Source organism: Octodon degus, unplaced genomic scaffold, assembly GCF_000260255.1.
Source record: "Octodon degus isolate 3935 unplaced genomic scaffold, OctDeg1.0 scaffold00007, whole genome shotgun sequence".
Taxonomy (NCBI): Eukaryota; Metazoa; Chordata; class Mammalia; order Rodentia; family Octodontidae; genus Octodon; species Octodon degus.
The window spans coordinates 30,538,869-30,564,867 of NW_004524583.1; the positions used below are offsets into that span (position 1 = coordinate 30,538,869).

General features: G+C 45.9%; 1 protein-coding gene across 3 annotated transcripts in view; it reads left to right on the plus strand.

Annotated features, from left to right (window-relative positions):
• The first annotated feature begins 43 nt into the window (after positions 1-43).
• The window catches only part of Rgs6 (regulator of G protein signaling 6), a 657,652-nt gene continuing 631,696 nt past the window's right edge, over positions 44-25,999 (plus strand). For all 3 annotated transcript variants that reach the window (XM_023703302.1, XM_012517111.2, XM_023703304.1), the window contains exon 1: positions 44-181. The gene's annotated coding sequence lies outside the window, so the exon portion shown is untranslated. The remainder of the gene's footprint in view (positions 182-25,999) is intronic.

Genomic DNA, 25,999 nt, shown 5'->3' on the forward strand with positions numbered 1-25,999 from the left:
GCTGAGCCCCGCGCTCGCCGGGGACACTCGGGACCGCGGAGCGAGCCTCCCTCCGCCCCCAGAGGTCGCCAGTCCCCGCTTCCCCGGGCTTCTCCAGCTTTCCCCGGAGCCCGGCGCGAGCTTGTCTTTAGGAGAAATTCGGCAGCCGCGGGGAGAGTGCAGCGATTCTTGGGTTGCTAAGGTAATCGTAGTTGTGACACAGAACCGGCCAGAAACTAGCGGGGAAAGGACGGCGTGCGGAGGCGCGGCCCCAGCCCAGGACGTGTGTCGCGCGGGTGCGTGACAGGTGCCGGGCGTGTCTGCACCTCGGGCCGCAGGACGAGCTTACATAAGGGCTCGGCGAGCCGGCGCGCGGACTTGTGCGGGACGGGGCAGGGCTGGGCTGCGCAGGAATCGGGCTCCTGCCTTCCTCCAGAGCCCTCGGGTTTGTGGTCGCAGGTGGGGCACAGACCTCCAAAGGAGGCATTCGTGAACTTTTCCTCCGAACACTCTCGCCTGTTTGGGGTTCGGAGGGGGACACAGCGCGGCTCGGAGGTGAGGTCTGCTCTCGGGGGCGGGGAGGGGGCAGCGGGCGGGGAGCCGCAGGTACCCGCTCAGCGAGCAGATGGGCTGCGCAGAGACCCGGCTTGTGGACTGCTCCAGGCCGCCGTAAAAGTGGCCCAGGAAATTTCATTTTGCTCAGAATGGAAGGAAGCTGCTGTGTTCTTGTTGTTGTTAATTTGACAGAGTAGGCGCATTATTGTCTTGCTTGGAGCCGATTGGCATTTCTGTGCTGTATACTGAAGGTGTTTGGAGGCCTCTGGTTGGCTTGCAGCTGTTCCCTTAGCATTTTACCAGTGTTTAGGGTTGGATTTGCAGGTAAGTTCTGATCAATACCTTTTAGCAGTCCCATGGTCAAACTGCAGGAACAGGATGATGCACAACGCAACAGTGATTTTTTTTTTTCTTAATCTAGAGGAGCTAAGTAGAACAGTAATTGCACTTGCAGGTACTAGAATGGTGCTGGGGAAGGGGCTGTGGCTGTGTCTGCAGCTTGCCAGAAAGAAGTGACCCCGTTTCGGCTTCACGGGCGTCAACAAGGCTCTCCTAGAGCAGGTGGGCAACTGCACGGCCCGGGAGCTGGGTTGTTGGCAGGGAACTTGCTGTGAGTTGTGTATTCATTCTTAATGTAGTAATTTTACAATGGGTGTGGCTGCGCCCAGATAGTAGGGAACAGAAGGAAGCTGGAGACGCTGGAGAGACGCCTCCTCACCCAGGAAAGACAGGGGATGGGTTCTTCCTGGCCTCTCGGACACTGGGCGTGCTGGGCTCAGGCCTGCAAGGTGTGGAGGGGCGATTGCTAGCAGTTCATTCTCCCCAGGAAGAGGCTGCAAATTCTAGAAATGTCAGCTCGGCTTCGGTGACCGAGATAGCTACTGGAGTTTCCTTTTCCACATTCAATGCATTGGCTCTCAACTTCTTGTTTCCTTCAAGAAATTTCAGTGAACATTCACTGAATTTATAGCCCTGACAGCTTCAGCAAAACCATGCTGGTTTTCCTTCGGAGCATTTTTTTGGTCTTATCAAGTGAAACATTACAGCAGTGTTTTTTGTGGCAGAAATGTCTCTTTAAATGATTTTTATTTATCAATTATTTATTTATTTTTTGATTTATGGATTAAGGTATCTGACATAAATATCTGAGCAAATATTTCTCGAGAAAGGAAAAAAGGACATTTTGGATGATGGAATCTAGTAATAATCTGAAATGTCTTCTTGTCCCACAAGGACAAAATTTGGGGAGGGTGATAGTAGTATCATTTTGTACCTTACCTCTCTGACCTTTGTCCATAGATGTGTGTCTGCAGAATTCATAAGACTTCACAGGAATTTCTGGCCATTCCGCTCTGTGCCTGGGGCTAGACGGGAGACGAGGGAGGAGTTGTGCAGGACTGAGAGGTTTTCAGAAGGGCGCTCTCTGAGCTCTCCGTGCTGGGAGTCAGTTTCCCTTTGGCTCCACAGTTATCTCATCTTCATTCCTGTGCTTTGAACCTAGGAATGCATTTAGCCTCTTCATTTTTAGGGCCAGCTGGAACGAATACCCTGGCTGCATTTCGTTTTCATTGTAACATATGGTATGGCATAAATAATTACTATACACACTGTCCTCCTGCATGCAAAGGAATAGAAATAAAAAAGCTCTCCTGTTGAGTGGCATAACATTTCCAAAAGCAGCTTTACTCTTTTTCCTGATTAGAAAAGTAATATTTAGTCACTGGAAAAATACCAGGAAAATATCAGGAGAAAGAGATTTTTTCTGTAATCCTCCACAGGTGGAGGCCCACCACTAGCATTTCTGCAAACTACATTCTTCTGGATGTATTCCGGTCACATCTTCCTTGTATTTGTTTCCACTTCCTCCATCTCTAATCTTATAAACAGAACTAGGATATTTTTTAAACGTTTGGGCTATTACTGCTAGTTTACTGAGAGATTCTGATAGGTCAGATTTTTATTTTGTTAGTGATCCTGATTTTCATAGCCTGTTGTCTCTGTTCTTGGAAAACTGATGTTTGTCGTTTGGTCTGGAACTACATGAGGCTCCCTCATCAGACACAGGCGACGCAGAAGCAGGGAGACACCTGGCCGCTTGAGGTGGGAGGCCTGAGTTGGCGAAGTGCAATTCTCCATCAGCTTGTCCTGTGGGCGTGGGCCGCTGGGCCTCTGTTTCCTTGAAACACAAATAATACTTTCAGATTTAGCTCAATAAACTCATGGCATATGTGTTGCTTTGACCTTTGATGAGGATGATCTTTGTTTGAAGAGGGCTTATGCAAACAGACAGCTGGGGTTCACCCCAGAGTTTCTGATGCAGCCAGCCTGGAGTGGGGCCTGAGAATTTACATTTCTAACGAGTCCATGGCTGATGCTGACTGTGCCAGTCTGCAGACCACATGAGAACTACAGGAAAACCTCCCGGGGCTTGGAGGGGGCAAAAACACGCACTCCCCAGTACCCAGCAACGCACCCGCCAGTAGGTGTTCAGGAGACAGTGGTTCAGTTTAATATCAGTTATTTTTCATAGAAAGAAAACTTCCCAAATAAACCAAATTAAAAGTGAGTAACCATCCAGAATATGAGACCGTGAAGTCTGTAATAAGAGTAATTATCAGCCATAAAACCTAGTTTTTCTAACTGCAAGCAAAGCACAAATGCTTATGAGTAGGCAGTGAAAAAGAACATGAAACTTAGTGAGTTATGTTAAAAATAAGTAGGAGTATCTGCTGGAGACATTGCAAACCACGAAGCTCACTAAGCGCTTCTGGTGGGTCTCCGAGAGAGCAGGATTCAGCTCCTCGTCTCCATGCAATGCAGTTGGCCCTGCCTCTATGTGGGTTCTACACCCGCTCATTCAATCAATAGCAGATCAAAGTATTATGAAAAAAATTGCATCTGTATTGAATGCGCACAAATTTCCCACTGTCATTGTTAAACAATGCAACAGACTATTATGTGTATAACATTGACATTGTATTATTTATTGTAAGTAAGCTAGATAATTTAATGGAGAAGAAAAAAGTGGTTAAAAGTTAGATACAAACACTATGCCCTCTCATGTAAGGGACTTGAGCATCCAGGAGTTTGGAAGTCATGGGGGGTGTGGAACTCATCCTTGTGGACACCGAAGGATGACTGTATTCCAAAAAGGGGCAGGGGAAGTATTCTAATAGTGCGCCAACCACCAAAGTGGCAAGGAAGGCAAGCAGTGACATTCCTGTCATCTAACCCCCCAAAGGCATACTGATGCTCATTGAAGCACCACACCCGTCCTATGAGACTGGTCCCCGTTTTATGGCTGAGGAAGCTAAGACAAATTAACCTGCATGAATCCACAAAGCTAGTAAATGGCAGCATCAGAAATCAGACCCAGGCCTGCCTGGCATCAGGGGGGCTGTTCTTTACCCTTCCTGCCCCTCGCATTGAGTATTCCAGCAGGCTGAACTGCCTCACTTGGAAATTTTGATCATCTTCGTCTTACTGTTCTTTGTATCATTTTCTGTGATGTATCTATTAGAAATACAAGGTGCAGAGAACACTCACGTGTGGCAACCCTAAAACTAAGTGAATGCTAGACAGTGAACAAATAAGGTGCTCTTTTAAGGATGACCATTATAATGAGTTGCCATAATTCACTGAGTTGTTGTGCCTTCTCTAAATTCTTTAGTGGAATCATCAAAAGACAAACCCCTTGACATTTTTACATGGTAGATTTCCCTTAGTCACTATTAGCTGCCCTCCTCAGAGGCTATTTTCTTGCCCAAGTGGAAGAATACATTGCCCAGAATATGCTGAGAGAGGGGCTATGGCATGGGCACAAGCTTGTGGGAGAATCCTTTTGAGGTACCTGAGCCACCTGTCTCCCCACCTGACCTTCCTTCCCCTAAGCCACTATCATTGGCTCTAAAAGTAGCATTGCAAGTGTCTAAAAACCCCTTTCATTGCTTTGCAATCCCCAGTTCCTCATCTGTAAAATAAGGCCAAAATTCACATTTACCTCCAAGTATGTGTGACTGCGAGGACATCGCGTCCTGCGTAGGCACCCGTAGAAGGCAAGGGGCCTGACACCAAAGCAGAAGAGTGCAGAGTGGGGCGGGGCTCCTTTGTGGTAGCCAGATATCTGTCCACGAGCCTAGAGGTCACTGATCACCAGGAGAGAGGCTAAATGGAGAATACTGCGGCAGAGATCCTCAGGACTCCAGTGCGACCCCCTCTCGGGCAAATCTGGGCTGTATTTTCCATATTCTTGGTGTCTTCTGGAGCTGGCAGAGAGTAGGTGTTGGGCAGGTATTGGGTGAGTTACAGGCCTTCAGAGGGGCAGCTGGGGCAGGGGTAAGTGGGCTGTGTGGATTGGTGTCAGTGTGGCTCTGTATGGGTGGAAGAACTCGGATGCGGACACGAGTTGTAAGTGGTTATGTCCCTTATCTTAGGGGTTACGTGATTTTACCCGGCTGGATTCCCTTCAGATCCATACTAGTGTGAGACCCACATTTTGGTTTGTAATTATAGATGAGTGTTTGTTTCCCTTACTGGACTGGAGTCTGTTTGTCTTGTTTTTACTTTTTTGTGGGGGAGGGGTCTCCATCTCTGGTACAAAGCTACACACATAGCATGGTGCACACACTTGATTAAAATCCACTGCCTAACCAGACAAACCGAAGCCCAGCCTAGATGGCTGTGGCCCGGTCATCACGGCGCTCTGATCTCACAGAAGAACAATCAGGCTTTGTAGAGCTTTGTGTAGATTGAAGCCCTTAACAGAAGTTAAGAAGTGTGGTTCCCACTTTACAGATCAGGCAAATGAAGCTGAGAAAGAAGTTTCGCCACTTGCCTAGATCAGCGGTGGTGAGCCCATGGCCACAGAGGGCTGACATGTCACTGAAGGCCCTGAGAGGTTCCCCATCACCGCACTAGGTAAAGGAGTTGCTGAGGAAGAGAGCAACAGCAGCACGTAAGCTTGGGGCCCAAGTCCTGAGTTCCTGTGATGTACCACAAGGCAGGGATACACAAAGCTCTTCATCCCTGAGGTAATTTCAGTCACCTTGGGGAGGTGATGGAAATGGACAGATGTGAACAAGGAAGGGTGCCGAGGGACTCTTTAGGAAAGAATGCACTGAGCTTTATTTTAGGTTCAGCAGCAAATAGATAACGGAGACTGGAAGTGCCGAGCCGGTCAGTTCAGAGGGCGAACGTAGGACACGCCGGCTCTGGAAGGGAGGGCTTTAGAAAGTAGGCAGACGTTTACAGACCAGTAGAGAGATGAGGGTGAGACTTCAGGTGAGAAGTGTTGATAATAGTTGATTATTGAATGAGTAATTTTCACTTTTAGCATGCAAATTAATCTACTAAAGCAGGGGGCGAGGATAGTGGTAGAGCTTGTGCCGAGCGTGTGTGAGGCTCTGGGCTCAATCCCCCACATGCATGTGTGTGCGTGTGCATGGGCACACATGTACCTGCACACACGCATGCACGCATACACATGCATGTGCACACGTGCATGTATGCGCACACTCGTGTTCACACACATGTGCACATAGACACATGCATGCACACACAGGCACACACACGTGCACACGTGTGTGTGTGCACACATCCCAAGAAAATGAACAGCAGAAAAGAACTAGTATAAAAACTTTACAATCAAAATTGCCCCAGATGACCCAGCGGAAATAGTAGTTCCTCCCTCTGCGCCGCTCTTTCTCGTCTCACCAATTGCATTTTTCAGCGCTATTTTTCTTCATAGCCTCATTGCCGTGACAGTGCAGTATGTGTCTTCATTTGTATATTGCCTGTCTCCTTCCACTAGAATACACATTGCAGGAGAGCAGGAACTGTTTTATTCCCTGTTATAACTTCAACATCTGTTGCAGATTCTGGTTTCCACTAATTAAGGATGATTTATACACCACAGGAGAAAGGAGAGCACCAGGAAAGAGGCTGTGAACTCAAGCACGCACCAGGACCAGTTAGGCAGGGTGGGCGGGGGAAGCAAGCGGGGTTCCTTTCTCGAGGGTGACCAAGTTGCATTTTTCTTCAGCCATGTTTTGTTTGTGCTAAACTAGGATTTTACTCCTAGAAAGAAACATGTGTGCATTCACTTTCTCTTGAGGCATTGGGCCCTCTGAGCCCTAGAGGAGACATGGGCACACCGTTACCCTTCTCTTCAAGTCAAGCAGGTGCCCATGGGGTGACGAGAGGTATCTGCTACTGGCCTCAGGGTTAGGAAGGAACCTGGGACAGGTGAGGACTGCGCTAGGGCAAAGGAGACGGGCTGTTCAGAGATGTCATGGTCACTTTTTCATCATTAACTGTTCCAGTTAGAAAACCATAATGTAGATCTGCACCACCCAACCCAAAAGAAATACTAGTTTGGGTTGGTTGTGTTTTATCTGTTTGTGATCTCTCTGTCTCTTTCTCTGTCTCTCTGTCTCTGTCTGTCTCTCTCTCTCTCTCTCTCTCTCTCTCTCTCTCAAAATAATAGACAACCACTTAAAAAAATCCAGTGCACTTTCCCTTAAACTGCGATGTCAGTGCCACAGTGTTCGGATTCCAAACCAAGCAGGAAGATGTCGTTGTTTTGCTGACCGTATGCCCTAGTACAATGACTGAGTCAGCAGTGGGTCAAAATAGAAAGGACACATTCACAAAGAATAAATGTATTGATTATATTTTAGAATTTCTAAGGGAAGGCACTGCATTTTCCATGCAACAGTTAGTTTCAGGGCCCAGCTGCTGGTTTCTGCCCAGGGACAAGGGTTCGTGACCCAAGACAAAGCAGATTAGCAGTATCGAGCTGTGTTTTTGCCAGTTATAGAATGAGACTGAGAAACTGCTCGTTCCAAGGTCGTTCCTCATGCTACCTGGAAGCTATGTCAGGAGTGAAGAGTCAGCTCTTCACCAGGCTCGGGGAGGGAGCCCTGGCACAGGCCCGTTGGCCTGCAGATCTGCGGCCCCTTCCTAGCCCATGTTCTGCTTTCTGCACTGGGCAGAGAAGCCCATGGTCCAAGCCCCTTTCTAGATGATAACCATTCAACTATGGCCTCTGTGTTCAAGAGCCTCACATTTTTGTTGGAGGAAGAAGACAGGGAAACAGCAAGGAACACTGGAATGGAATGGGCAGGCTTTCCCCCCAGAGTTCTCAGGAAAGTTGGGTGGATGTAGGGGGCCTTGTGGGAATGAGAGGCTTGATGCCTTCAGGGAAGGACCAGCAGGCAGGGTGGTAGGCTTGTGCCTGAGGCACTCAGTGTGAATAAGAGGCTAGAGGTGACAAGGATGACAAAGGTGACAAAGGGCGTAGCATGCAGAGAATCCTCTACTGGGAGCCAGGTCCTTAAACATCCTCTGGGCAGGAGGAATCTGCATGGGTGATCTTATGTAAAACCTTCAGTTCAAACAGGGACAGGGGACTCTCAGGTGGAGGTGAAACTGTTCATCAATATTGATGTCTCTTGAAAGAAAAAGGAGAAAAAGACGGTAGTGGACGAGGGACGTTGGGCTCACCTTGTGTTGCTGATGCGGGTGCGCCACAGCGAATCCTGAGCGTCCTCTTTCTGCAGTGAGATGCTTGCAAGCAGTTTTGCTTAGTTAGAGTCAGCAAACAGTTGTCAGGCACCAGGCAGGCCCCACCCCTGTATCCGGGTTCTGTCCAAATGTTCAGTGCCTTTCAGACTTTCAGGAGGAGAAGTAGTGTTGACCAGTGGCTGCTAGGTCTCCCTGTGGCTCAAGGGTAAGGCAAGTAAGTCTGGGGGTGGGCATCACGGACTCGGTGTGACTGGCTGGGAGTTCTTAGCGTCTCCCCCCAACGAGGAGGGTGTTTAGCATCATCACCAGAGCGTAGGCTCCCAGTCCCATGTTTTTATTTTTTATTTTGGCTTCCTTTCAAGTTTTCAAGAGCTTCTCTGCAAAAGCCACTTCCCATCTGCAGTACAAAACTTTCTCCCCCTTTGGAATCACCTGGTTTGATCCCCACTTTCTCACATTTTCTCATGTTCCTTAAGAGGACTGATGAGTTGGTTGGTGAGCAACACAGGAGCTGGAGATGGACGGGCTAAGTTGACCTCGGCTTGTCAAGGGTTCGTGGCCGAGGGAAGTTTTCTGGAGTTGATCTTGGCCGTAGGAAGCTGAAAAGTGACTGACAGGCCTGCCAGTGCAGGTTGTCGCCATCTCCAGAGGGACTCGAGTGACGACAGTGGTGACGGTCACGACGTGTGGTGATGGTACATGGTGCCGCTTGGGATTCCTGACTGCAGGGCCCCCTCCCCTGAACAATAACAAAAATATCTGGCAGCACACCAGCAGAACTTAAGCACAGCTAGATATTTCAAAGGAAAATGCTGACCTTAGATCCAAGCCTCGCTGGATCCAGACACTTCAATGACATCACACGCGTTCTTTATCGGCTTTTTTACGTTTTTCCTCCTTGATGCAAAAGAAAAACAGATGGTCACCAATGTCCCCACCCTTGAGTCTTCCCTCTACAGCCATCTCCCAGGGGATCTCCTTTCTTCTAGTGTCCTTGTTTCTGCCTCAGAGAGGGATGTGGGTACATGTCTAGGTTGGTCCTGGTTGTATATTCGGGGACAAGTCACCCTGTGAGGACAGGTCACAGCCTGTCCTTCTTTACCGGAAGCCAATTTAGTAGGAGAATGTGGAAGGAGCCAGGAGCAGCAACTTCCTCTGCGTGCTAAGTTCGGATGACAGAGCTTGGATCTCATCTGTGGGACAACAGAACGTTAGTGGGAGCCAGTGCGAGAGCCGCAGCCACTGTGGGGAGCTCCGGAGACGCGCCATGCGTTCCTTCGGTGATGGTAGAATGGGCTTCACTTCTGCTCTCATCCAGTGGTTGCTGGCTTGGGCTCTGGCTACTGCAAGCCGGGCTGAGTGCGGGCAGTGGTGACAGCCATGGCTCCAGGCTCGCCACCAGCCCTGTGAGCTCAGCCCTCCTTCCATCCCCTGGAGTACTGCTCCGAGGCACCTCAAATGCCCCCTGAGAGCGCTGCCGTGTAGCCGCTGTGCCCTTCCCCCACCTCTGCAGTTAGTTCTTTCTTTCTTTTTTTCTTTTAAAGATGTAATTCTATCAAAGTATAAAATATTTAAGAAAATACACATATCACTCCCCAGTGGATTATCACTGGGAAAACACATTCATGTCATTTTCCCCAGATCAAGAAGTAGAGTATTGTTCCTTTGCCCGCAGGCTAGTCCATGTTTCCTTGCAGAAAGTACACACCCTTGCTTTCCAGGGGTTTACCTTTAACCTATGTCTAACACTGTAGCTTTCTCCTATTTTGGAATATTTAAAATATATATTTTATATAAGAGTACCTATATATTCAGACTCTTTCTTTTGGGGGAAAGGTGGGGATACTGGGGATTGAACACTGAGCTACATCCCTAGACCATTCTATTTTATTTTATTTATTTTGATATGTGGTGCCACCAAATCACTAAGTTGCCCCGACGGGGCTTGAACTTGGGCTTCTCTTGCCTCAGCCTCCTAGATGTTGGGATTAGAGGTGTGTGCCACCCACTTATCTTTTCTATCTTTTTTTGCACATCATTGAGGGGTCATGTCGTGATGTGTAGCAGTAGTTTGTTAATTTTTATGAGTGTGCATCATTAGCTGTGATATTTCACAGATGCATGTTCATCTACATTTGGGGCGTTTTTCATTTTATCAGCAAACCAGAACATAGTCTGTGCCTTCCCACTCAGCATTTTGAAATAAGAAGTGTTTTTCCTTAAAAGTACACTTTGGGGTGTATTTCCAGTTTTGTGCCAGGATAAAACATATAGCTCTTGTAGCGAAGCTCTTTTGTAAAACTTACTTTGCATACGTCCTGATTATATTATTTTTCTGTGTATCTTAAGACTGTATAACTGTTTAATCTTCAAAACGTTTTGGGCTTAAAATTGCTGGCAGTGCACACAGATGCAGTTGCTGTTGCGGGAATATTGTTCTGAACTGACAACATTTAGCGCTGCGCCGTGGGTCCTGGGGTTGGGGACGGAAGGTGGCTGTGACCTTGGCGTTGCTGGTGCAGCCAGCGCAGCAGGACCGCCGCACTGAGTGTCTGCCACGTGTAGCTCCTTTTTAGAAGAGCAGTGAAATGCTTTGGAGTAGAATCTGTCATGATGCTTTCTAACTGAAGGCGAAAGCTGGGTGTGTAGTTAGCTCCTAGTGGAGGGCCTTTCCCTGGGTTCCCTCCCCACCACGGGCAAAGGTACACGGGAAGCCTGTGTCCCCACGCCACGTCCTGCAGCAACTCAGAGCGAGTGTTGCTTCGTCTTTGTTTCTACCCACTTTCTCCGTAACTCCTGTTACTTCAAAGCAAATACTGGATGTACATTTTATCTATAATCTAGTACATATCTCTTAAAAACTATTAAAACACTATTAAAACTATAATGTAGCTACAGAAATTTTTCTGTGCATTTTGGGGTACAAATAGAAATACACTTCTGTTTGCTATACACTAGCCTCTGAAACTGGGTTGGCAGAATGTGGGATATACATATGTCCGGATTTGCAAAGAGTTTTCCTGACTGGTCACACTATCCCTATCATCACTTTCTAACATTTTAAAAATCTTCTATTTCTTTATGCATTTGGTGCAGGGTCTCGATACACAGCTCAGACTCATAGTGATCCTCCTGTCTCAGCTTTCCTAGCCCTGGAATTACAGGCGTGTGCCACCACACCCGGTTTTAGAGAACAGCACAGAAGGCAGTACCTGGGATGGAACCTGGGTCCTTATGCTTGCCAGGCAGGCACTTAGACCACTGAGCTAGCTCCCCAGCCCCCTATCATCACTTTCCTTCTTTCTTTTTTCTTTTTTTTTTTTTTTGAAGCGGTACTGGGGATTGAACTCAGGACCCTATACTTGCCAGGCAAGCACTTATTCTACTGAGCTATCTCTTATTGGCGGAACCAGGGATTGAACTCAGGCCCTTGTGCTTATTAGGCAAGTGCTTATTCTATTGAGCTATCTCCCCAGCCCTCCTATCATCACTTTCTGAGTGGTTTTATTTTCTGTATTTTGACAAGAGTTGAGAGTGTCACACTAGACCTTTAGGCGTCCTGTGAGTGTGTTCTGGTACCTCATCACAGTTTCAGTTTGCATTTCTCTGTGACCAATGTGACTGAAGTATTTTTATCATTTCTGGTAATTTTATTTGATATCAGAAGTTAGTGTTTCCCCACGGCTTCTGTAGACTTCTGCAAGTGGGGATGCAGGCCACTGAAGTGAGAGCTGTTGGTGAATCTTCATTCTCAGGGTAGGATGGGCCATTTCTGGCCCTTTGGCCCAGCAAGCACTGTTTATCCTGGTTTGATGTGCACAGCTGGGTTCCAGATCTCTTCAAGTACACCTGGGGCATGCCTTGGAAGCCCGTGCCAAGGATGTGCTTTTTTAAAAACTTGTTTTGAGGAGGGGTCTCCCTGTGCAGGTCAGATTGATCTTAAGCCCACCCTGTAGGCCAGGCTGGCCTCAGACTTACAGTGATCCTCCGGCCTCAGCTTCCCCAGGGTTACAGGCCTGCCTCAGCTTCCCCAGGGTTACAGGCCACCACCATGCCTGGCTCCGGGCTGTGCTTCCTGATGGAGTGTCTTGGGCACTGCCTCGCTGATGGCAGAGTGGCCCTCCCCTGGGCTGCTCCCTCTTGTGCGGGGCCCATCCTGCTGACCCAGACTGCAAGGGAAGCGTGCAAGGATTTCTAATTGGCGCCTGATTTGTCTTTAGTGGTGCCTGTTCAAGGTGGTTGCTTGTTTCTCGATTTTGTTGTCTATCTTACAGAATTGTAGGATTCTTTTTCCTTTCTTTTCCTATCTTCCTTCTTTCCCCCTCTCTTCCTCTCTCGCTTCCCTTTTGCAATGCTGGGGAAGGCAAGCTCTGTACTCTCTACCAATGATCCATAACTTTAGCCCCAGGATTCTTTTTTTTTTTTTTGTGGAACGGGGGATTGAACTCAGACCCTTGCAATTGCCAGGCAAGCACTTATTCTACTGAGCCATCTCCCCGGCCCCACCCCAGGATTCTTATTACAAACAAATTCCCAGTGCTTTTAGACATCATACAAATTAAAAATATTTTTTCCTATCTGTGTCTTTTCTCTCTCTCTCTCTCTCTCTCTCTCTCTCTCGGGGAACCGGGGATTGAACTCAGGCCCTTGCGCTTGCCAGGGAAGCGCTTATTCTGCTGAGCCATCTCCCAGCCCCTCACTGTCTCTCTTGATGAGTAAGAGATTTTACCTTAAATATAATCCAATTATCAATCCCTTTTTTATGGATATGACTTTTAGTGCCTGCTGAGAACATTTATGCCCACCACAGGGCCATAAAGCTACTCTGTTTTAACTTAAGTCCTATTATTTTACCTTTTATCTTTATATAAAAAAATCTACCTGGCTTTGAGTTTTGTCTGTGGTATAAGAAAAAGTTTATCTTTCTTCCTACATGGCTGTCCTATTAGCTCAGGATCACTTACTGAGAAATCTTTTCTGCCTTTGGTGTCATTTGGGTGCTCGCGTACATCTGTGTCTCTCTGTGCTCTCTAGTGTGTGCTACTTTCTGGCTGTACTAACGCTGGAGCCACACTGTCTTGATTACTTGAGTTTTATAGTACATCTTGATACCTCGGAATGCATAGCCTCCAGCCTTGTTCTTACTTAAGAATAGCTTGGTTATTCTTAGCCATTTGCATTATGTATAATTTTTTAAATCATCTTTTGATGAGATTTTAAGATTTCATTAAATCTCTAACCCAAATTGGGAATAAATTAATGTCATTACTCTTGGCTATTTCAGCCCATTAAAGGATACGTACCTCCGTGTACTTATATCTTTCATTTCATTGGTGTGTTTCATATCCATCTGTATTGTAAGATTGTCACATACCTATTAAAAATACATTCCTAGCATTTGAAGTTACTTGAATTTACTGTAAGTTATATCTTTAAAAAGCATATTTTTGTTAATTTCTTGCTGGTATGTAGAAATACTATTGAGTTTTGTACCTTGACCTTGAATATATGACTTTCCTACATTCACTTCTTAATTCTAGTAGTTTTGTGTAGATGTTTATGGCTACTCCATATACATACTTAAAATAATTTTTACTTTTTCCCCTATTGTGACTTGTATTTCTTCCTCTCAACTGTCGCATTGGCTAAGACTTCTAAAATGCTGGCGATTAGAAGTGGTGATAGTGGGCATTCTTGTCCTATTTCTAATCTCAGTAGAAAAGTTCTACTGCTAGGTATTATGGTTGTTGCATTTTGCAGATTTTCTTTATCAGATTAAGTAAGTTGCCTAACACAATTTCTAGGAATATTCTTATGAGTAGATGTTGAATTTGATTAAATGCCTTAAAGCAATAGTTCTGCAGAATATTAGGCTCTTTCTCTTACTTCTTTTTCTTTTTCTTCTTGGTCCCTTATGCCCACATTGTCAAGGGAGTGTTTCCTTTCATGTTTATCCAGATTTTCTAGTTGTCCCTGAAGACTTCTCGGTTACAAGGTAGAGCCTCATTCTAGAAAGTGGCATATTCTCGTTGTACTTCTCTGTCTTCCCTCTATACTCGCGTGAGTAAGACAGTAAGACAAACTCCCAGGAATCTATTCAGTTCTTTTCTCCTTCATGGATTTCTGGCTGGGGAGCTTAGGAATAGAGTCTTCGGTTAAGGTTTGCTATGTGAAGAAAAGGCGCAGCCTCTTGGTGCTGGGCATGCGCTGCAGAGCATGTCACGGTAGAGTCGCAGCAGGGGAGCATGCTGCATGACAGCTAAATGCTCAGTTTTAAGGGATAAACATAATAGTTTTAACCATTCTTAAAATACAAAAGAAGTAATAAAGCCTAAGGCACAAAGCTGACATTCTTTAGAAGATTAAAAGCAAATGAGAGGCTTTTCTTCTTGGGGCCCCTGGGAGCGTGTCACCTCCCCATCTCTCCCTGTCCCTCGTGTTGTGCAGAAGCTCGGGAGCGCCTCTGTCACTCCTGCTTCCCTCGAGCAGCCGCGCACTCTCACGTGAACTAAGACAAGAACGCGGGACCTCTGCCAGCCTCCCTGTGAGCAGCGCAGGGATCCGTTAATCTTGGGACCCCTGTGAAATGTAGAAAGCGAGGTGTTTGAGAGCTTACGCCTCACGTTCCACCGCTGTCTCTGCTAAGCGCCAGCACGTGACAGGAAACTGCAACTCGATGGGAAGTGCTTGGGTTTATTTCCCATGCAGGGAAATGTTCTGCGGAGGGACACACAATCTTGGTTGCCACTTCTCAATTCTGCCGTGGTGGTACTGAAACCAGGCAGAGACAAGATACAGATGGCGCTTACGTATAAGACTTTATTTATGGACCCAAGTTCAAATTTCTTAGGATTTTCATGTGTCATAGAATATTATTCTTCTTTCAGGTTTTTCCAATTGTCTGCACATGCAAAGATCATTTCTTGCACACGGGCCATAGGAAAACACGTGGCAGGCTCGAGTTGTCCCGTCGGCTTTCACTTGCTGACCTTGGCCTAGAACAATGGTGGTGAGCCCACGCATGCGAGGCACAGCTGGCCGCTTGTGTCATTGGAGGCTTTGTGTGACCAGGCCGTGGACCATCTAGGCTGCTCTAGAGCTTTGCATTACATACCGGTATACTAGACTTTAATTTTTTTTTTTTTCCAGAACTGGGGATTGAACTCAGGCCCTTGCACTTGCCAGGCAAATACTTATTCTACTGAGCCATCTCCCTGGCCCAACATTGTTTCTTGTTGTTGTTTTAATTCCATGAACATTGTCCAAAAGGATTTTTTCCTTTCTTTTAGAATAATGAAGAATAAGAATTATACCGCATTTTTATTTGTCTTCATTCCCCCTCTGAGACGTGTTCTTTCTCCTTGCGTAGGCTGTTTCTGACTTGCATGCCTTTTGAAGAACTTTAGCATTTCTCCCAATGGTGACGAAGGGGCTCAATTTTTGTTTGTTTGAGAAAATTCTTATTTTCCCTCCACTTAGGAAAGAGAATTTCAGTGGCCAAGGGATTGGGGCGCTTTGTCCTTTTTTCCTTCACTTGCAGTCTTCTACTCTGTACTCTGGCTTACACGGCGTCTGATGAGAGATTTCCAGGAATTCTTATCTGTGTTCTCCTTGAGGTAGGATTCTGCCTTAATCCTTTCTGTAGGATTGCGCCTGTCGGCACCTTTTAGATAGGCAGAATGGCCGCCTTCGTCCCAGGGAACTCACACCTGTACGAGATATATTTTGATCTCTCTGTTTCCCAATCTCCTCTCCTCCCTTCAACCCATCTTTCTCTCCCTATTTACAAAGCTTTGTATGTCCCTTATCCTTTTTAAAGAATTGCTTTCTTTCCTCTTCCCTTCCCCGTCTTTACCCTACTTCTTCACTCTTGAGCAGTTCCTTGCCACCTCACAGTGCGTGTCCCTACAAGCCTGTCCTTTGCTCTTTCAGCTTCTCACACCACGGAGACGATGCGGTGCTTACACATGTGAGTCCAATTTATTTTACTTTCCAGTGTGGTCTCAAGTTGTATCCATTTACCTAGAAGTGCCCAGATTTATCCTTCTTTATGGCCAAATAGTACTCCTTTTTTTCTTAATTTTCTCTTGCTTAATTTGGGAGTCTTCAACTGACCATCAAGCTCGCCGACTCTTTCTTAGATGCTTTGAGTGTGCTGAGTAGCGCACAGAAAGCATTCTTTGTCACAGTGCTTTGATTTTTGGCATTTATTTTTAAAAAGTAGTTTTGATTTCTTTTCATGAAATGGTTCCTGTCTCTCCAATTTCACTTCATTTATTTTTTATAAAGCACTTTCAACACTTTAAATCACAGTTACGTACATTTTTTCCTAATAGTGGTGCGGCTGAGTCCACCTGGCCATGTCTGGTGCTGGCTCTGAATGCTTCTGTCTTCAGAGCGTCCTTCTTCTCGCCTTCTGGCATGACTTGCAGTTGTTAGCCGAACACCATCGTGGTGTGGTGTGTAATAGGACACGAGTAGGCCAGGGGTGTGAGATTTTGCTTAGTCTGGCAAGAAGCCTCTCTGCTTAATATTGGCTGTAGGTGCAGACGGTAGCGGACTTGGGAGAGAGCATCTTTGTTTTTCCCTTCTGCGTTAAGTTTCCAAGTACTCTTTAGAGAGTTTGTGTCTTGGGGGAGTTTTAGCTGTGACCAGCTGCTCCTCTGGAGCCCTGCTTGCGTGCTTGGGGAGTAAACGAGCAGGACAGTGAAGTCATCTTTAGGAAAGAAGTGGAAGCTCTTCCCTTCGGTAAACGTAGCTGCACTGTCCCCTGTGGATGGAAGGTAGGCAGGGAACAGGTTGACTCTGATGAGCGTGTCTGGGGACTGGGGACTTGTCGTCCAGTGACTTCCACCACCTTAGGGGATTCTGAAAGATGCCCAGCAGCTGCGCTCAGTGTCAAGTGTGGACAAAAAGAAGACCAGGTAGCCAGTCCAGAAGGGAGAAAACGCTCTCGCGAGGAGAACACTTCAGGTTTGGTGGGTCGTGTTGCCTCCTCATTTACAGCTTGTCATGGATTTAAGACCGAGCTCGTCACTGTGCAGCCTACATGTAGTGTGCAGCGTGACCTCACACAGTGGTGGCCCCGTGCTCTCCTCAGCCTTCACTGTAGCAGTTATTTGCCCTGAGAACCACAAGTGGCGCCTGTGCCAGAATCTTGCTGACGTGGACTTGTGGACTTGATGTCCGCTGAAAGTCACATCTCTGGCTCAAACCGTAGTGTGGTCACCTAGGGCTTCAGTGTCTCCGCAGTTCCAGGCATTGAAGGTCACAGCTGGAGATCTGCTTGCAGTGGCCATGGGGTCAGCTGGGGAGAGGGAGCTGGTAGCAAGTGGGATTCTTTCTTATCTTAAAGAGAAAAATAGAAACATCAATAAAACACCTTCAACAGGTTAGTGAGAGAGTTACAATAATTAATACATAGTGTATTGTCTTTATAGTAGTTATTCAGAGTACAAGATGTAGACAGAAAATCTTGTTCAAACAGTATTAGCACAAAACTTTCTCTTCAGTGAACTAAGAGAAATTAGTTACATAACTATCTTGTATGATATATATATATATATATATATATATTCTTTTTTCCTTCTTTCCTGTCCCCCTTCACCCATCACATTTTGTCTTTTCTTTTGAATAGCTTCTTCTGAATTCACAATTTTGGATCTTACTTACTCATTTAGTTTCTCAGACTAAGGAGACAATATGATGTTTTACACATATGGTTCTGATTTATTTTACCTATGAGTATGGTCTTAAGCTATATCCATTTACCTATAAAAGTCTCCCATTTACCCCTCTTTATGTCTGAGTAGTACTCCATTATATTAAAAAAAATACATCTTTTCTAAATCCATTTGTTGGTTGATCAGAATTTGGATTGTTCCCAAGAATTAGCTATCACAAATTGTGCTGCTATCAACATGGGTGCACGTGTATCACTGTGGTGTGACGTTTTTAATTCTTCTGGGGAAATACCCAGCAGGGTAATAGCTGGGTCAAATGGTACCTCTAATCCTAGTTTTTTGAGGAATCTCCACCCTGATTTCCACAGTGGTTGCACCAGTCTACACTCCCACCAACAGTGGAGAAGGGTTTCTTTTTCCCACAGCCCTATCAGCATTTGTTATTGGTTGATTTCCTGATGATAACCATTCTTTCTGGGGTGAGATGGAATCTCCATGTTGTTTTAATTGGCATCTTTTGAATGAACAATGATGTTGAACATGTTTTCAGTATTTATTTGCCATTTGTATTTCTTCAACTGAAAAGTGTGTATTCATCTCAGATGCCCATTTTTGGACTGGGTATTTGAACTTGAGGGGGGAAGTCTGATTTTTTTCAATTCTTTTTATGTTCTAGATAGAAGTCCTTTGTCTGAAGGAAAACTGGCCATAATTTTTTCCCACTTGGTGGGTTGTCTTTTCACTTTGGTGTGCAAAAGCTTTTTAATAACATGTGATCCCATTTCTTGGTTCTTTGTACTACTTCCCTTGCAGTCTGCATTTTTTTCTTGAAGCCTCTGCCTGTATCTGTATCTTGAAGATTCCCACCTACTTTCTCTTCCAGTAAATTTAGTGTTTCTATTTTAATATTTAGATCTTTCATTCCTTTAGTTTAGTGCATGGTGATAGATAATGGTATAGTTTTAGTCTTTGACATTTGGAAAGCCAGTTTTTCAAGAACCATTTATTAAAGAGGCTGTCTTTCTTCCAGTGAACATGTTTGGCCACTTTGTCAAAGATAAGGTGGCTGAGTGTGTTTGTAGTTGTGTCCACATCTTTTATCCTGTTCCATTGATCCTTAAGCCTGGTTGTTTCACCAGCACCATGCTGATTTTATCACAGTAGCTTTGTAGTATAATTTCAAGTCAGGAATTGTAATGTTTCCTGCCTTGCCTTTGTTGGCCAGAATTGCTTTTACTATTCTAGGTCTCTTCTGGTTCCAAATGTATTTTAGGATTGTTTTTTCTAGATCTGTGAGGTATGCTAATAGTGTTTTGATTGGTATTGCATTAAATCCATATGCCAGTTTTGGGAGTATGGCCATTTTTACAACATTGGTTCCTCCTATCCAGGAGCAGGAATATCTTTCCATTTTTTGAAATCTTCAATCTCTTTTTTTGAGAGTATTATAATTTTCACTCTACAGATCTTTTTCTTTCTTTGTTAGATTGATTCCTTAGTATTTCATTTTTTTAGATGCTGTTATGAACAGCATGGTTTCCCTAATTTCTCTCTCAGGGACTCTGTTGTTTGCATATAGGAGTGCTATTGATTTTTGAGTGTTGAATTTATGTACGGCTATGCTACTGAGTTTGGATATTAAATCCTTAAGTTTTTTTGGTGGAATTTTTGCATCTTCTGTGTATTGTATCATGTCATCTGCACATAATAGTAATTTAACTTCTCTCTCTCTCTCTCTCTTTCTCTCTCTCTCTCTCTCTTTCTTTTTTTCTTTCTTTCTGTTGTCTAATTGCTCTGGCTAGTGTTTCTAGAACTACATTAGAAAGGAATGGTGATGGTGAACATTCTTCTCTTGTTCTTGATTTTAGAGTGAAAGCTTTCAGTTTTTGTCCATTTAGTATGGTGTTAGATATTGGTTTATCATAGATAGTTTTTGTAAGATTGAGATAGAGACCATCTATTCCAATTTTCTGCAGGTTTTCTTTTATTATGGATGGGTATTGGACTTTGTCAAAAGCTTTTCTACATCTATTCAGATGATAATCGATATGGTACGTTACATTTTTTGATTTGTTATGTCAAACTGTTCCTGTATCCCTTGGATGAATCCTACTTCATCATTTGCCAGCATCTTATTAAGGATTTTTGCATCTATGTTCATTAGGGAGATTGACCTGTAGTTTTTATGTTTTGGTTGTATTCTTCTGTGGTTTTGGAATCAGGGTAATACTTGCTTCCGGGAATGATTTTGGAGGTACTGCTTCACTGTTAGTTTCTTTAAAGAGTTTCAGCATTAGTTCTTTTATTTCTTTATTTATTTGGTGCAGGGTCTCACTATGCAGCTTGGACTCATAGTGATCCTCCGGCCTCAGCTTCCCCAGTGCTGGGATCACAGGTGTGTGCCACCACGCCCAGGTTCCAGGGCTGGCGTGGCATGCGGTCCTAAGGATCAAAACCAGATCCTTGCGCTTAGACCGCTGAGCTGTCTCCCCAGCCCAGTGGCGTTAGTTCTTCTCTAAATTTCTTGTAGAACTTAACAGTGAATCAGACAGGGCCTGGGCTTTTCATTGTTGGTAAATTTTTAATTACAGTTTCAATTTCACTGGCTGATAGAGCGTCATTTATAATTTTTATATCTTCTTGATTTAGTTTTGGTAATTTGTTTGTGTCTAAGAATCTGTCCATTTTTTCTGTGTTTTCCATTTTATTGGAATACAGATTCTCATAATAGGGTTTTGGGGTTTTTTTTTTGTTTGTTTTTGTTTTTTTTTGTAATTTAGGGAAGGGTCTACAGGGTGTTCAGGGTCTTACTATGAGATTGGACTCATAGTGATCCACCTGTTCACAGCCTCCCGAGTTGGGATTACAGATGTGCACCAACACAACCAGTCTCAAGTCTCAGTGTGCCCCTAGGGGTGGGCCAGCACGGCAGGCCTGAGGATCGAACCCCCAGACCCTGCGACTGCTTGCAGCGCTTTAATATGCTGCGCTATTTGGCCGGCCCTTCCTAGTAGGTATTGATGATCTGAATTTCTGTGGGATCCATTGCCATTTTTCCCTTTTCATTCCTAATTGCTTGACTTGGTTTTTTTTTTTTTTTCTGATGATGTTGGCTAATAATTTATCAATTTTATTATTTTTTCCAAGAACCAACTTTTTAATTCATTGAATACTTGTATTGTTTTGTTAGTCCTTCCTGCCTTGATATCTGCTTTTACCTTTATAATTTCTTCCCTCATGTGAGCTTTGGGTTTGATTTGTTCTTTTTCTAGAAGCTTAGGATCGACATTGGATTATTTATTTGAGCTCGTTATTGGAGTTCATTACTATTCCCTGGCAGCCTGCTTTCACTGTGTCGCATCAGTTTTGGTGTGCTATGTTGGAGAAAGGGGGACTCTTGTCCTGGGATTTGGGTAGAATGGTCACTGGTGATGACAAGGTTCAGGCTGTGGCTGTGTGAGATGGTGGCGGAGGAGGAAACAGAGTCAGGTGAGAAAATAAAGGAACTGATACATCGAATTTTCTAGTAGGTCTTTGAATCTGTTGTTAAATCTCTGAGATTGATGAAGGAATTAGGGATGGAGAAAAAAACTTTGGGAGCTAGAAGTTAGAGTTTGTAGCTAATGGAAAGTCTTTACCAGGAGGGAACAGTGGGAACAAGTGGGCAGTGATGTAACTGGATGGTCTAGGAAGTCTCCCTAGCAGGAATTTGTATAAAAAGTAAGGAGGATGTCATTTCAGGGAGCACAGGAGAGCCAGAGGACGCTTTCCTTACTTCTTGGTCTTGAGACATAGGGGCGCAGATAAAGGAAGGAAGGTTAACGTCACAGAAGGTCAGAGTTCATAGAGGATGAGAACCAGCCAAATAGCTCAGCAGATTAAAGCACCTGCAAGCAGGAGCAGGAGCTGCGGGTTTGATTCCCGAGTCTGCTGTGCTGGCCCTGCCCCCAGGGCTCGCTGAGATGGCAATTGAGACAGGGTGTGGTGGTGCGCGCCTGTAATCCCAGCTCTTGGGAGGCTGTAAGCAGGCAGATTACTATTGAGTCTGATATCGTAGTGAGACCCTGAACACTCTGTAGACCCTCCCCTAAAAAAAGAAAAAAAAAAGTTCATAGAGGACATGGAAGAATTTAAGGGGTGGGAAAAGGCTGTTGGGAGTGGGCTTGAGCCTTTTACAGCTCAGTGTATTAATATGGCTTTACTTTTTATACCTAGTTTTTATACTTTTCTGCTGGATGGTTAAGACCAAGAAAAAGCAAGACCTATATAACAGGAAATGTCACTTTTGTATCTGCCAAGGTTGCCAAGGTCAGTCAAATCCCCTCAGTATTTACCCTGAAACCCTATACCGCAGATTGTTGATCCTTTCTCAGGGTCAGCCATGTGGATGAGTCCCGGCCATTGCTTGACCAATTTGCTCTCTGTGAAAGCCTGGAAGAATGTTTTCTCTACGTGTTACTCTCCTTAGGCACACTCTGTATCACCGATCACTTTCCTCTGTGCAGGGTCCAGTGGGGTCCAGAACATTGTGGATAGCAGAGACTTGGAAAGGATAGCTCGGTGGACCCAGATTTCCAGCAGCAGCCCCAGTGACTTCAGCTTCAGGACTGGGGCCAGTCATGTCCTCTTATCTATTGAGCTTTCTGCTTTTCTCTCCTAACCCAGTTTTTAGGATCTGTGTTTACCATGGGGAATGCAAGACATCTTTCTTAATAAGTTTTGGTTGACTCACTTGTTAGGGGAGTGATGTACCTGTGGCGACCTAGAAAGGTCTGTATTTATTTGTGTTTTAAGGTCACGTTGGTATGGAAAGGTTGAGTAGCCTTTCCATACCAGCATGATCTTACGACATATGGAATGTAAAGCAGGATGAAGGAGATATGGATTAGGTGAGGACTTGCTCCGTACTAGGTTTTGTGCTAAATAGTTGCTGCGGTTTCCCTGGAGACCAAGACTGACATATTGGAAAGACTGTGAGCCCTGGATTCAGTCCGGAGTGTGAGTTCTCAGTGTTTTGGCTAGCTGTGCTACTCTAGGAAAATTACCTGTGTTCTTGTGTCTCTCTCCTGGGGAATATGAATAGTACCCCTCCAACTCATACCTGTTACAGTGGCTCTCTAAGCTGCCCAGGTGATTATAATGAGTAGCAAGTCTGGGGACCCCTGCAACAGCGGGGTTTAGTCCATCTTACATATGAGGCGAGCAAGGTCCAGAGGGATTAGATGTGCTGCTCGTGGTCTTGAGCACCTGGCCCTTCAATGACACAGCCAGGATCAAGAGCCAGTTCGCTGAGCTTCATTTCAGCCCTACTACAAGGGGAGCTAGAGCAGGCCCCTCGGAAGGTCTGCCCAGCCACACTGGGCAACATGGGGGTGGGGAGTGAAGGGATCAGGTGGACTGAATCAGGTCAGCGATTCCAAGCCTGACTCTCCGTCCAGACCAGACGGCCTGGAAAGCATGGAGGCTGTAACTCCCCAGGGGCTGCCCCAGGCCTTTCTGGATCAGAATTTCTGGAGCATGGGAACTAGGAATTTGCCTGTGTAGATTCTCCCTCAGGTTATTCTGGGGCTGCTCCTCTGGGTCAGGGGTTTGGGCCTGCTTTTGGGAATCATTTGAACCCTAAACAAAGTCCTAAAATGATCCGATGATGTCATCCCAGTCCAACGCTGCCAGTGCCACCAAAATTGGCCCTCAGGGCTTGAATGCGGATGCCTTCCTGTAGGATCTTCTTCAGTGCCCTGTGTGAAACAGACACTCGACCCGTCCTCGGGCATTTGAACTTTGAGTACGTAAGAAACGTCAAATTGGCAGGCTCGGCTGTAACAGGAAGAGTCATTTGTTCTGTAGAGCTGTTCTTCTCACTTCTTTCCCCTGGAGGTTTCTGCCCACTCGGTCAGATCCGAGCTGTATAAACAAGCCTGTACTACTGAGCGAGCACACGTCTTGTAATTTTTTTTCTGGAGTGCTTAACATTGCAGATGTCAAAAATAAAATCCATTGGTTTTAATGGGCTGAGGCAAACAATATGAATTAGATAGAATGCGAAGGAGAGAAAATACAACAGCAGTTCTTATTTGGTGGCATAAATAGTCATACTGTATGACAGTCAGTGCTTGATTACTTCTCCCACATGGCACTTCCTTGGCCAGGCTTTGAGGGCTGGGCGCTAAGAGTGGCCGGCCTGCAATGTGAGGGTTCTAGCTGCATGTGATGATGACTTTTGTGACACTGTAGTGGAACTGTCATTGTCTTCCTCTTGGAACGGCATCAGGATCATGGGTTGAAGGTCCCCTTTCAGGTGTCCGGAGTCAGAATATCTGTGGTGGGAGGACTGGCTGCTCCAGATTCTGGTGCAGGAGGCCTGGGAATTTCGCCCCACCCAACATAGCCTAGAACAAGATAATCATCAGTTTCTCCAGCCGTCTTGCACTGGGGCATTCCTGGGACTTATTCTACTCCCTCTTCTTAGGCAGCACTGCATAAGGAAGCTTCTTATTTTCCCAGTGACGAGCTGGAGGGTGGGGAGGAGAATCAATCGCCATAGGCCCCCAATGGCAAACCTATGGCAGAACCCACGACTGACATCGAGGCCTTTTCTTCCTGTTCTTCTCTGCTGTTTTTCTGATGGGCTCTAGGACTTGCTCCAGCGGGGCAGATATTATCAGGAAAACATCAGGCATTGTACAAAATGAGAGCTTTAGGTAAACCGCAGGCACAGTCTTGACTTTCAAAAGATTAGCCACTCACTTTGTGCCATAGAAGTTCTGCTGTTCTGGTACTCACAAAGTCTCCCCTTACCTTCTGCCTTTCCTACATTGTCTTCTTTACTTAGATCACTCTTGAATTCCAGAGGTGGATTCCAGATTTCAGGGCTGGATCTTATGGAAAACCCTGGAAAAACTTTGTGTGTGATTTCCCGAATAGGTCTTAGACTGTGGTGCAGTTGGCATGTTGCTCTCCAGCTGAGTAAAGGCCCCTGGAACATAGGGGTGAGCGGTGGTCTGCCTTGCTGTGTGACAGTTAGCTCAGCTATCATCCTGACTGGATCAGGAGGCTCCTGGACATGTGATTGGATGGTGGGGCTGCTGTGCTTCTCAGTGGATTAGTCGGCTAATGGTTGTCACTGAATGTGCATCCAGAAGGAGGGGCCAGTGGGAGGAAGCAATCTAGGGTGTCCTCAGAAGAGTGCCTCTCTCTCTCCCTGGGTTCTCCACATGTGTTCTGCTTCCTGGATGCCACGGGATGAGCAGCACACTGCTCCACCTCGCCCTTCTGCTTTGATCTTTCTGATTAGAGCCAGTGGGTCACAGACTGAACCTTCGGAACCATGAGCCGAATAAACCTCGCCTCCTCTACACTGCTGCTGCTGGATATTTTTGTTCTAACAAGTGGATAGCTGACCGAAATGTGGTGGAATCTCATCCGTTCTACGATTCATTCAGTCTTTGGGCTCTCACTCCACGCCAGCCTCTGCTCTAGGTGGAGGTGGTGCTTGTCACCTCTCCGTCTGTGCTCGGGCCATTTTCCACGTAACTTCTTTGAGATCAGATTTTCTTTTCCCTCTTGGGTACCTAGCATGGTGCCCATCCCTTCTGAAGCTTCAGATGTCCGTGCTGACTGTGCGCTCTCCCTTGGGCTGGCCCGGCACACTTCGCCAGGTCCTGGCCCTCCTCCTGCTCCCGTATCAGTTGTCACCTCCTCTGGCTCTGGGCCATCAGAAGTGAGCACTTGCACATTTCCATTTTGGCGACCCACCTGCCACCCATCCTGAGCACTGAGCCACCTAAGGGGGGCTTCTGTGTTACCTCGCCTCCAGTTCCCAGGCCCAAGAGCACAGCACATGTGGCCAGAGAATACAGGGTGAGTTCCTGGAACCCAGTGGTGACAGTGGGGTGACGTGAGCCATTTTATGCAGAGGGCTGAGGGATGCTGAGTCCGTTGGGGCACACTCAGCCTCGACACTTCCGTAGTTCTTTGAGAAGCCCAGCTTGAGGGACTCCTGGCTGGAGGAAGTGGGCCAGCATCCAGCAGCCATGGTGAAAGGGAGGGGACCTGGAATGCTTTGGCCGGTGGCATCTTTGAGGGAAGGCTGGACATGTGCGGTCCTGTGGTGCCAGCTCAGAGCCAGAAGAGCCTCAGGAGGCGGGTTTTTACTGCCCACATCCAACTGAGGTCAGAGAAACTGGCTTGATTTGGTTTCTCAGATGGTTGCAGAGGAGAGGAATCTAGTAGCCTTCCAACCAAGAGGCTTTTCTACT